The sequence below is a fragment of the Equus asinus genome, unplaced genomic scaffold, assembly GCF_041296235.1.
Source record: "Equus asinus isolate D_3611 breed Donkey unplaced genomic scaffold, EquAss-T2T_v2 contig_648, whole genome shotgun sequence".
Taxonomy (NCBI): Eukaryota; Metazoa; Chordata; class Mammalia; order Perissodactyla; family Equidae; genus Equus; species Equus asinus.
This window is the reverse complement of record NW_027225347.1, coordinates 162707-174843: the sequence shown is the minus strand read 5'-3', so window position 1 is coordinate 174843 and position 12137 is coordinate 162707.

The following is a 12137-nucleotide window of genomic DNA, read 5'->3' as shown; positions in this document are numbered from 1 at the left end:
TGTTGACAGTTTTCAGAAAGTATTTTCAAGAAGACATTCAGCATTTTCAAGAAAATATCTTTCAATAAAATATTTCTCATTTACTTTTCTGTGTTCTGTTCATGATGTTTGAATATGGTGGATCATATATATCAATTCTGAAAAATTTTTTTTGATAATATTAACTCCATTATTATTTTGCTAATTGCATTTCTAGGAATAACAAGCATACACTGGTTTCCCTGTATTAACTCTCTAATTATCCTAACTTTTCAAAATGGCAATCTTTTTATTTTGTTGTTGCTGTATTCTTTTAATTCTGGTAGATTTTTTCACTTTGTCTTTGAAACTTTCACCTAATCATTTGATGAACTATTATGTATTTTTTAATTTGCAAACCCTTTCTTATTATCTGACACTTTTTAAATTAATCTAATAATACATCGTGGAATGATAATGTTTCATACTTCTTTAAAGATATGAATCCTGATTTTTAAAAATGTGCTGTCTTTCTGCATTTTCCCAATCATGTGTAACTCACTTTATATTTGTGTGGGGTGTGTGTGAATACACGTGTGTTTGTGTGTGTATGTGTGCACATTTGTGCATCTTCCTCTTTCATGTTGGAAGCTTCCTTAAAAGTCTGGGAACATTGGCTCTAAAATAATATTTAAGACTAAAACATCGCGCACTGTGTGGAGCTTGTTCACTTCCGACGTCTCTGGAGGAGAAGCCTCCTCCTACCTCCGTGAAGACCGTCAAGGTGCCAAGTCCTTTTTCTCCATTTAAGTAACTGAACATTTCTCTAGCCAAATTCTTTCTTTCAGAGAATCCTGAACTGTTTCATTTCTCATTGTGCCTTTTGCTCACCTGCTGTCTTTAATTTATAACACATCCAGTTGTTTATCATCATAATAATTGGGTTTTAAAAGAGAGAAATGGTAAGTATATATGCTTAAATTCACACACTTATCTAGAACTGGAGATAATTTTAAATACAAAAAAAAGGGAAAAATGAATAAGACAAAGTGTCATAAAGCAATGTATAATGTTATATACATGTTAGAGAAGCAGAGAGACAGAAAACATCCTCTTGGGGAGATGTTGAGCAGAGTGATGACAGCCACAATGAGCATGTGTGTAGATGTTGGAGCAGAGGGTCTTCTTTAACTGCAGCACTCAGAACCTGAGTGAGGAGGCAGAAGAGAATGACTTTGCATAAGTGCAACTTGACAATAACGATTTATGCTATATTTCAGAACAGATGAACCAAATGATAATACCTGACTTCAGGAAAACTTGACTTGACGTTATTGTGAAAAGAAGATTTAAGAAAGACAAAGCTCCTCAAACATGAGCTGATAGACTACTTCAATTTTAGAGGTAAGTTTTAGTGAAAAATATGAAAGAAAAATCATCCCTTAAGGGTCATAAACATTTATTGATACTAGAACTCTATCATATATGGGTTTCCATAAATTTTCTATGCATGAACTTTGAATACAACAACTGATGTTAATGATATCTGAGTTTGTGTAGGGCAGTAAAACATATTTATCCTAAGGAGATCAAAATAGAAATCTTGTTTTTAAAATATTTTAATAGATTCTTAGAAAACACTTTGGCCACAAATGTTCGCATTTTCACATTTTAATCTCTGGATCAGAAAATAAAGTTTATTTCTCCCAAAATAGATAAGTTCAGTTCTTCATTTAAGAGCTATGAAATTTTAAATAATACACAGTCTAAAATATTAAGTTAAAAAGAGATTATAGTTTTATACTCAAATCACTTACTCTTGTGTCTGTCTCTAGGAAAAATCATGTTAATGCTCCATGGAAAATTATAATCTAACATCAACTGATTTTATTTTATTGGGGTTGTTTCCACTGTCAAAAATTGGCCTGTTCTTCTTCATTCTCGTTGTTCTCATTTTCCTAATGGCCTTGTTTGGCAGCCTGTGCATGATTCTCCTCATCTTCCTGGACTCCCAGCTCCACACACCCATGTATTTTTTACTTAGTCAGTTCTCCATCATTGACTTGAATTACATCTCCACCATTGTCCCCAAAATGATTTCTAATTTTCTCTTTGGAAACAAATCTATCTCCTTCATTGGATATGGGGTTCAGAGCTTCTTTTTCTTGACTTTAGCAGGTGCGGAAGCGCTGCTCTTGACATCTATGGCGTGTGATCGTTATATAGCTATTTGCTTTCCTCTCCACTATCCCATTCGTATGAGCAAAAGAATGTGTGTGCTGATGATAAGAGGATCTTGGATAATGGGCTCTGTCAACTCTTGTGCCCACACCACATATGCCTTCCACATCCCTTACTGTTGATCCAGGGCCATCAACCATTTCTTCTGCGATGTCGCGGCCATGTTGACTCCGGCCTGCATGGATACCTGGGTCTATGAGTACACAGTGTTTGTGAGCACCACCCTCTTCCCCGTGTTTCGTTTCATTGGCATTGCATATTCTCATGGCGGTGTTCTCCTTGCTGTCCACCGCATGCACTCAGCAGAAGGGAGGAAGAAGGCCTATTCCACCTGCAGCACCCACCTGACTGTGGTGACTTTCTATTATGTGCCACTTGTTTACACTTATCTACACCCAAGATCCCTAAGATCGCCAACAAAGGACAAGGTTCTGGCTGTCTTCTACACCATCCTGACCCCACTGCTCAGCCCCATTGTCTACAGCCTGAGAAACAGAGAGGTGATGGGGGCCCTCAGAAGAGTGATTCAGAGAATCTGCCCTGTGAAAATGGAGACAGAGCTTTTTGCATGTGTAGCCAGGACTTGGATATACGTTCATTCACCAGTGTACAGAATTAAAAATATTATTTTATGCTTAGGGTGCAAGGACCACAATTAATCGAGAGAAGAAGATTATCACTTAGGTCTGGACAAAATTCTCTTGTAAATATATATGCATGTGAGTATATATATACATATATAAAATTCTAAGCCTTATCTTTTTTCTTCATGATGCTTTTTCCCATCAATTTCAAATAAATTTCCAAATTAATTTATTTTTTGCTGATGTGATGTTGATGATAATTATTGTTTGTCATGCAGCAACGAAAGGAGAAACTAACTGAAGTTGTCATTCATCATAGCAGTTCTACTATTTTCAAAAATATCTAAAACAAAAATAAATTTTTCCTGAATGTCAAGATCTAATTGAAAGTCAGAAGACTTCTTGTTATTCTCATAGTAAACCTGTAATTTACCATGCCAGTTAGTCTTTCTTTTAATTTAAAGAAACTTATCATTACAGGTATTTAGCTGAGACTTCAAGAATTCATCAGGGGTTCAGAATTCCTTATACTACTCTGAGTGGAATATGAGAGGTTTATGTCTCTAATAGGGTGATGAATGCTAAGGAAACGATTTAATTTCAGGTATACCTCAGGATCAACAATAAAAACGTGGAGGTGCTAACAGAGGTCAAGGAAATTGTGCAGTTAATTATACGATGAGTGGCTCAAAGGTTTAGTCAAATTAGTGGGAATTCATTAATCAAGGACATTCCCACACCCATCACTGGTTTTCTACATATACTGTTTGCATCCTAAGTAATGTTAAGAAACAAATTCAACTGAATAAATTTTAAAGGTTGTATTGGTTATATTTAATGAATCGGGCAACATCCCATCTAGTAAACAGAAAGGAGCTCTGAAGAACTTTACACAATGAAACACTCTTATAGGCAGAAGCAGGCAGGGCAAGAAAGTTACTCTTGCAAAGAGCTGATTGTTTCAGGCAAGGTCACCTTCCCTTGGGGGATGGCAGGAGTCCATTAGGTGGGTTACGTCACTGGTGCTGAAGGGGTAATTCCAGATTGACTGGTTTGAGACTCCAACCCTGTGGAAGGTTGAAATTGTAATTAAGTTTGGTATCAAATCTCAGTTTTGTGATTTGGGCTTAGCGCATACGACTCCATTCTGAACCTTTTGTCTCTTTTTTAATAGTAGCCACTGCTACTCGTAGCATTAGATAATGTCTCTCAGATGAGATTTTATTCCCCATTACTGCATCTCATAGCTCTACTGAAATATGTTGAGAGAAGCCAACATCTATGGATCAATTTTACTCATTGATATTATGGCTCAGTCGCTATCACAAATAGATCCCACCATTACATCCAATAAAAATCCATCAGCTCCAGTAAACTCCCTCGGTGAAATGCCCATCAGTGATGAGTGCAGAAACGCTCTTTACCCTCTCAGGTATGGCAGGAGGGGAAGGGTCATACTCCACAGAATTTGAAGGGCACAGCACAAAATGAAAATACGAGGCTTCTTGTTCAAAAAGCAGGAAAGACTACCACTATTGGTGCTAAAGTATAAAGTTTCTTCCTTCAGAATTAATTTATTAGCTATAAAATGAAATACAAATTACAAACAATATGTTTGTATTATAATTTTATATATAATCAATAGATATAGTTTATTATGTAATATCAATATTGGTCATAAGATTTTTCTGGAACTCTTTTCTCCAAATTTATCTTCATCAAAATTTATAGTTTTAGGAACTTCGGTTGTTGTCAATATAATTGAAAATATTGTCAGTCACTGGTGGCAAATGCTAAGTTGCAATTACGTTTTGGTGATTTTTAATTTTGAGAAGAATCTGCTTAAGTTATCGGAGATATTAAGAGTGTTTGTGGGTTATGAAAATTTGGACTGAATTTCTGATACCTTATATAAAAATATAAATTACAGTAAAGATAGAGCTAATGATTCTCAAGGAGAATTTTTTATAAAAAAATTTCTCTTATGAATAAATTTCAACCTATCCATATCAGCCAATTTCATGTAACTCTGAATTTAATTTTAAATATAAAGCTAATAAATGGCATTTTAAAATAAAAAATCTGAATGAAAATAAACTTAAAGCTTCCAAATGATGGTCTCACTATTTCAAATCATGCTTATTGCTACCTAACTTCAATGAAAAGGACACATTCTGACAATTATTTCACGTTTATTCTTTATAAATAAATGAACCTACATTGTTGATTTGACTTCCATATGACTTTCTTTGACAAGGAAAAGAGCTTAAGAGAGATTGTCATCTATGAGCTTAATTTTAAAGAAGTGAGAAAGAAAAAAGCAGACTGACAGTTGTCTACTCAGCTTGTCTGATTAAACAGCTGGGTCACGCGGTCCTGTTGATCATCACTAACTGGAGTCGGGAAGACCTGTAGGGGGAGCTCTCACACCTTGTCACATGTCATCAATTACTCCAAACAAGAAGACACAGAAGCTTGAATCTCTGACAGAAAGTACAACTACTTCACCACTGAAGGGAGATTTCTCTCTCTACCTGCCAGTAGCCCAGCCAATAAGAAACGCCACAGCTCAGCCACCGAGAAGTTGTTGCCACCCTGAACTTCTACTTTTCCCCAATGAACTTCGTTTAGAATAGACCATCCTTACTCTCTTCTTTCATTATAAAAGCATGCTCCTCTCCTTTCTTGTCTGGATTTGCCTGTGGTTCACTATAGCATGCACATCCCAAATGGGAATTCTTTTGGCTATTCCAAAATAAACTCATTTTGAGGGTAAAAATAATAAAATTAGCTTTAACGTTGACAAAACATATTTCTATATATTTTATCCTGAATAATGTCAAATGACGTGCGACAAGAAAGGCCCGTTTGGTCTTTTTTTTTTTAAGATTTAATTTTTTTTCCTTTTTCTCCCCAAAGCCCCCCGGGTACACAGTTGTATATGCTTCGTTGTGGGTCCTTCTAGTTGTGACATGTGGGACGCTGCCTCAGCGTGGTTTGATGAGCAGTGCCATGTCCACGCCTAGGATTTGAACCAACGAAACACTGGCCGCGTGCAGCGGAGTGCGCGAACTTAACCACTCGGCCACGGGGCCAGCTCCCTGTTTGGTCTTTTTGTCCCTCTTTATAATGGCTGTTTTTAAATGTGTGCTTTTTAACTCTGATGAAGTAAGATTTCATATAAGATCTACTTTATGGACTGTATTAGATCAAGTGGAGATAAGCAAGTAATATGGTTGGGATGACAATGTTACATTTTTAAAATGGCAAATAAAAGAAATGTGCTATGGAGGGCAGATCTCAGAACTGCATTTGTTGATATGCATCTAGAAGATAGAGTAAATGTTAGATATCAAATTGTAATTAAAAATATTTAAACACTATACACTAAAGCTATCCAAATACTGAATAGTTTCATTTCCTATATACATTTATTTTATATATGATACAAATATTTTACATATATTTATATGTAATGTGTATATTATCTATATTATCTGTATACTATTACATTTATCTTGAAAAGAGAAGATTGTTATATATGCCTGTCAAAACAAATATGTAAGGGCAAAATGAAAGTGGTGGCTATACATAAAGAGTGGAAACTAAGAAACCCTTAGACGAGGCTTTCAATATCCACAAGGAACCCTCTGTTCTGTGAATGTTACAAAGTAACATAGATCACTCAGGGGCACTGTTTGGCCGGTTGCTAAACCACAGTTGTGTGTGTGGTCTGACCAGTAATCAGTTATCTAAGTAATTTAGTCTGTGCGCTGTAACCAGTCTTTGTTTAAAGGTAGTTGGCAGGAAGAAAATATGAAAGAGGAGTGGGGTGTAAATAGATTATAAAATCAAAACTGATTTTCCAATGATAAATGTTAGTGTCGTTTCTCCTGAGGCTTGTGCGTTAACGGAGGACTCAATAATATATTCTGTCTGTTTTTCAAAGGTGAGTTAGGGGGTTTATGGAACAACGACAAAAAAACCAAAAAACTTTTATTTGGGAACAAAGAAAAGGCATCAGGATTACCCAGTAATTGGAATTCACAGTGTGATTGCTTTGTTCTCACGGACACTGTTCACAGGGAGTTTCCAGTTCGTGGTTTGCTTTCTCCAACTTGAACATCACCTGGCCTCCCACAGAGACTATTTACGAAAAACAGGGCAGGTTAAAAGCTCAGGGACTCAGTAAAGATTTACATTGTCTCTCACATAACATGAAAAAAAGGCTTGAAAGCAGCTTTGTTTCCTTTGCTAACCAACTTCCGAGAGCTGGGAGCCCTGCCAGTTCAACTCCTTCCTGGACAGGCCAGGGCACTTGTTAGAGTCTACACTATAACAATAACAACTTAGAACTAAGTAGGAGAAATTACAAGCACTTGCACCTGTAGTTTGGATCCAAAAAGAAAAGCTTGTTAAAACATCCCTGGGGTTTCCAACTCAGCTCTCCCAGGCATTTTGGAAAGTAATGAGGTCCCACATGAACATAAGGAGAATTTGGCAACAGTGAGATAAAAAAGAAACTTTGAGAACAAGTTTTAGGTTTGCCTCATGCAATTCTCATACACAATGCATGGACCTTTCGCGTCTCATTAAACTCGGTGTGTCTGTGTTGACAAGCACATCGAGAAGAACTCATTTTCACCCAAATATTCATTTTTACATTACTTTTGAACAGATGCCTTTTTGAAAATCTTAAAAAAACAAACCTTTCAAACAGTTGGCTAACACGCATGAACTAACACTCATTCAGTTTTTAAATTACGGATAATATCCGTATTAACATTATAATGACTCTGTACTACAGATTGACACGGTACATCGTAACAGCTCCGAAGGATTCTTCCTTGATGCATCTCAACACATCCTTGAAGCACCTCAACATGGACTGGAGAGGAGGCACTTGGAAGGAAATCAGAATGTACACTAAATAATACAGTCAACTTTTGGGGCGTGGATGGAAGTGGGGGGCCTCCATTTAAAAAGTAAAGTATGGTGGCACTGCCCCACTGGTCGGGGAACAGGACACCTTGTAAAGTGTGCCAGGAGTGTAACCTGTTTGGAAGGTGCGGTTCGCTCCAGGGTACATGTTGGGGGAGTAGGCGGGAGCCGCTGCTGCGTAGCCCATGGGGAAACCAGCTGGATAACCAATTCCTTTGGCATTGGCATAGGGAACCCCAGAAGAACCAGGGCTATAAACAGGATTCATGATTTCAAGAACATGACATCCACAACCACGGCTAAGACAGAGGTCCAGATCAGCGCTGTCCAACAGCACTTTCTGCAGCGATGAAGCTCTTCTCCATGTGGGCCGTCCGATAAGCACCCATCACCTAAAAGTAACAATCGCTCCCCTCGCCGCGGCGGGCGGCCTGGGCCTCGCTGACCAGCGCGCCGGCCAGGGGAGCGCCGCGAGGCCTGCTCCGATGCGGGGCCCGAGCCGCCAGGGCCAGTGTCCGCCGCCGCCGCGGGCCTCTCCCCTGCTCCGCGCCCGGCGCGCCTCTCCGCAGCCCGCGCGACCCGCCCACGCTGCTGCATCTTTTGTTTTTATATATTCTTTGATATTTTTGTTTTTCTCCCAACATTGTAGTATGAAAATTATTTTATAAATGAGTAAGTTGAAAGACATATACAGTCAATGCTCATATTTCTACCTTCATTTAACTGTTTGTTTTATTTGTTTTATCCCATATCTATATATTTATGAATGCCTTTCTCTATTTAGTCCATTTTATTTATCTATTTTATTTGTTTCAAAGTGAATTTCAGACACTGGTACACTTTAGCCCCTGAACATTTGAGGATAGATATATAATATTAACTAACTAGAGTTGTTTGCTTAGTTTTAAATTTTATTTCTATATTTTCAATTAAAAAATTAGTATGTAAAACTACATATGCTATATTTTTACTTAAATACAATTAGATACACAAATTTAAGTGTACCACTCAATGAATTCTGGCAAATGCATACACCCACGTAGTGTGTTGCATTTATCCTGCAGAAAATTTCTTCCTCCTATGCCCATTCCCGTTAATCCTTGCCCCAAACCCCAGAAGCTTCAACATCGTTCTGACTTTTTACCACCTTGGATTAGTTTGTTTTCTGGACGTTTATACTAGTGGAGTTCTATGGCATCCAGTTTTGAGTAAGAGTTCTGTCATTCTACATGTTTTTGAGATTCACCCATGTTGTAGTATGTATAAATACTTGATTTGTTGCTGTTGGTTAATTTAAACTCTTTTCTTTTGAGAGATAATTTTAGATTCATATGCTATTGTAAGATATAATGTAGAGAGATACTAAGTAACTTTTACCCATCTTTCCTCAAGGATGACATCTTACAAAACTAAAGTACAATAATTATAACCAGCACAGAAACATTGATAAAATTTATCAATATTTCTCAGATTTTCCTAGTTTTACTTTTCTCAAAAGTATGTGTGTAGGTGTGTGCGTTTAGTTCTATGTAAGTTTATTATGAATGTAGGTTAGAGTGTCCTCCACTGTGGTCAAGATACAGATCAGGTTCATTACCATGAGAGTCCATCAGTTTGCCATTTACTGCCATACCAACACACCCTCCCCTAATTCGTGGAAATCATTAATTTATTCTCAACTCTATAATTCCATCATGAATTACATGAATTTATGTATATTACATAAATATTATATGAGAGGAGTTTTATACACTATATAATTTTTCAGGACTGGCTTTTTTTCACTGAGCATAATTGTCTGGAGATTCATTCAAGTCATTGAATGTAACAATTCCAAAAACTTAGACCATTTTTAATTAATTTGTTTTTATGTTGGAAATGGAAACATCTTGTATATTTTTTAACACTAGAAAAGAGGGGACTGGTGAAAGAGAAAGTTGACTAATATAAAGTTATTACCATGCAAGCTGTAGTTGAAATTATTCTGTTTAATATAATAAATTTATATAATAAATTTAAAAATCTCAAACTACACTTCAACATACTAAACTTTTGAGATGGAATGAAAATAGTTAATAAGAGAAATTTTATAGGAGCTAATGTCTGCATTTAAAAAAAACCTTAAATAAACAACCTAACCTTGAAGTTTCCAAAGAACTAGTAAAAGAATAAATTAAGTCCTAAGTTTGTAGTAGAAATAAATAAAACTGAGACTGAAAACAATAAAAGAGATGAATTAACCTGAGAAATGCTTTTTTTTAAAGGTAAACAAAATTGGCGAAAATTTGGCTGGACTAATCAAGAAAAAAAAGAAAGAGGGGTCAAAAAATACAATCAAAAATGAAAGATTACACATTACAAATGATACCACAGAAATAAAAAGGCCCATTACGTATTATTATGAACAACTATATGCTAACAATTTAGATGGTCTGGAAGAAATGGATGAATTTCTAGAAATGTAAAATCTACCAAGACTGTCATGAAGAAACAGAAATGATATCTACATATACAATGTAATATTATTCAGCCATAAAAAAGAGTGAAATCTTGCCATTTGTGACCATGTTGTTGGACCCTGAGAACATTATGCTAAATACAATAAGTCAGACAGAGAAAGACAAATACTGTAGGATCTCTCTTATATGTGGAATATATCTATACAAACACACACTATTTATACACACTATGTACTATACACCATGTATATACTCTATAATATGTATGCTAGATATGTATGCTATGTACTATAGATAGATCGATCGATAGATAGATACAAGCTCATGGATACAGAGACCAGACTGGTGGTTGCCAGGGGTGGGAGGAAGGAGATGGGAGAAATAGTTAAATTGCTGTTTGTTTTTGTCTAGTTTAAATCAATTGAACAAAAAAGTAGAAATAAAAAGAAGTAGAAAATCCAAACAGACTAATATCAAGGAAGAAGATTGAATTAGTAATCAAAAATCTTCCAACAAATGAAAGTCCAGGATCAGATGGCTTCACTTGTGAATCTGACTAAACAATTAAAGAAGAATTAACACCAATCCTTCTTAAACTGTTTCAAAAAACGGAAGAGAAAGGAACACTTCCGAACTCATTTTATAAGACCAGAATTATCCTGATAGCAAAGCCCGATTAGGACACTAGAAGAAAAGAAAATTACAGGCTAATATTGCTGATAAACATAGATGCAAAAATTCTCAAACAAAAATTAGCAAACTGAATTCAACAGCGTATTAAAAGAATCATATACCATAATAGAGTAGGACATATCCCTGCTATGAAAGGATGTTTCAATATGTGTAAATCAATAAATGTGACATTAGCAAAATGAAGAATAAAAATCATACAATCATTCCCATAGATACAGAGAAAGGATGTGAAAAACACTTAACATCATTTCAGGATCAAACATGATAGCTATAGTTCCCACTGTTGTATGATATATATGAATGTTGTTAAGAGAGTAAATTCTGAGTTATCATTAGGAGAAAAAATATTATTTTATTTCCATGTATTTTTATTGTATCTGTGTGAGATAATGAATGTTAGCTAAATTTATTGTGGTAATCACTTCTCAATATATGTGAGTCAAACATTTATGCTGTACACCTGAAACTCATACAGTGATGTATGTTAATTATATCTCAATGAAACTGAAAAAAGACCTCTCAAACTAGATATGGAAAGAATGCAATTCAACATAATAGAGACTATGCATGACAAGCCCACAGCTAACATCATACTCAACAGAAAAAGCTGAACACTTTCTCTCTGAGATTAAGAACAAGACAAGGGTGCCACTCTTGCCACTTCTAATTAACATAGTACTAAAATCCTAGCCAAAGCAGTTAGGAAAGAAAAATAAATAAAAGGCATCTGAATAAGAAAGGATGAAGTAAAATTTTCTCTGTTTGTAGTCGACATGATCTTACATATAGTAAACCCTAAAGACTCCACAAAAAACTGTTAAAACCAATAAATGAATTCAATAAACTTGCAGGTTATAAAATTAATATGCAAAATAAGTTACATTTCTATACACTAACAATATACTACCTGAAAAAGAAATTAAGATCTCATTTACAATAGCATCAAAAAGAATAAAATATTTAGGAATACATTTACTAAAGGAGGTGAAAATCTGTACACTGAAAACTATGAAATACTGATAAAAGAAACTGAAGACTCAAATAAGCTGAAAGATATCTTGCGCTCAAGCATGGAAAGAATTGATGCTGTTATAATGTCCGTTATACCCTAAATGGTCTACAGATTCAAAGCAATGCTTATCAACATCCGATGGCTTATTCCAAGAAATAGAAAAAAAATCTTAAAATTTGCATGGAACCCATAAGGCCCCAAATAGCTACAGCAGTCTTGATCAAGAACAAAGCTGATTTCAAGCTGTGT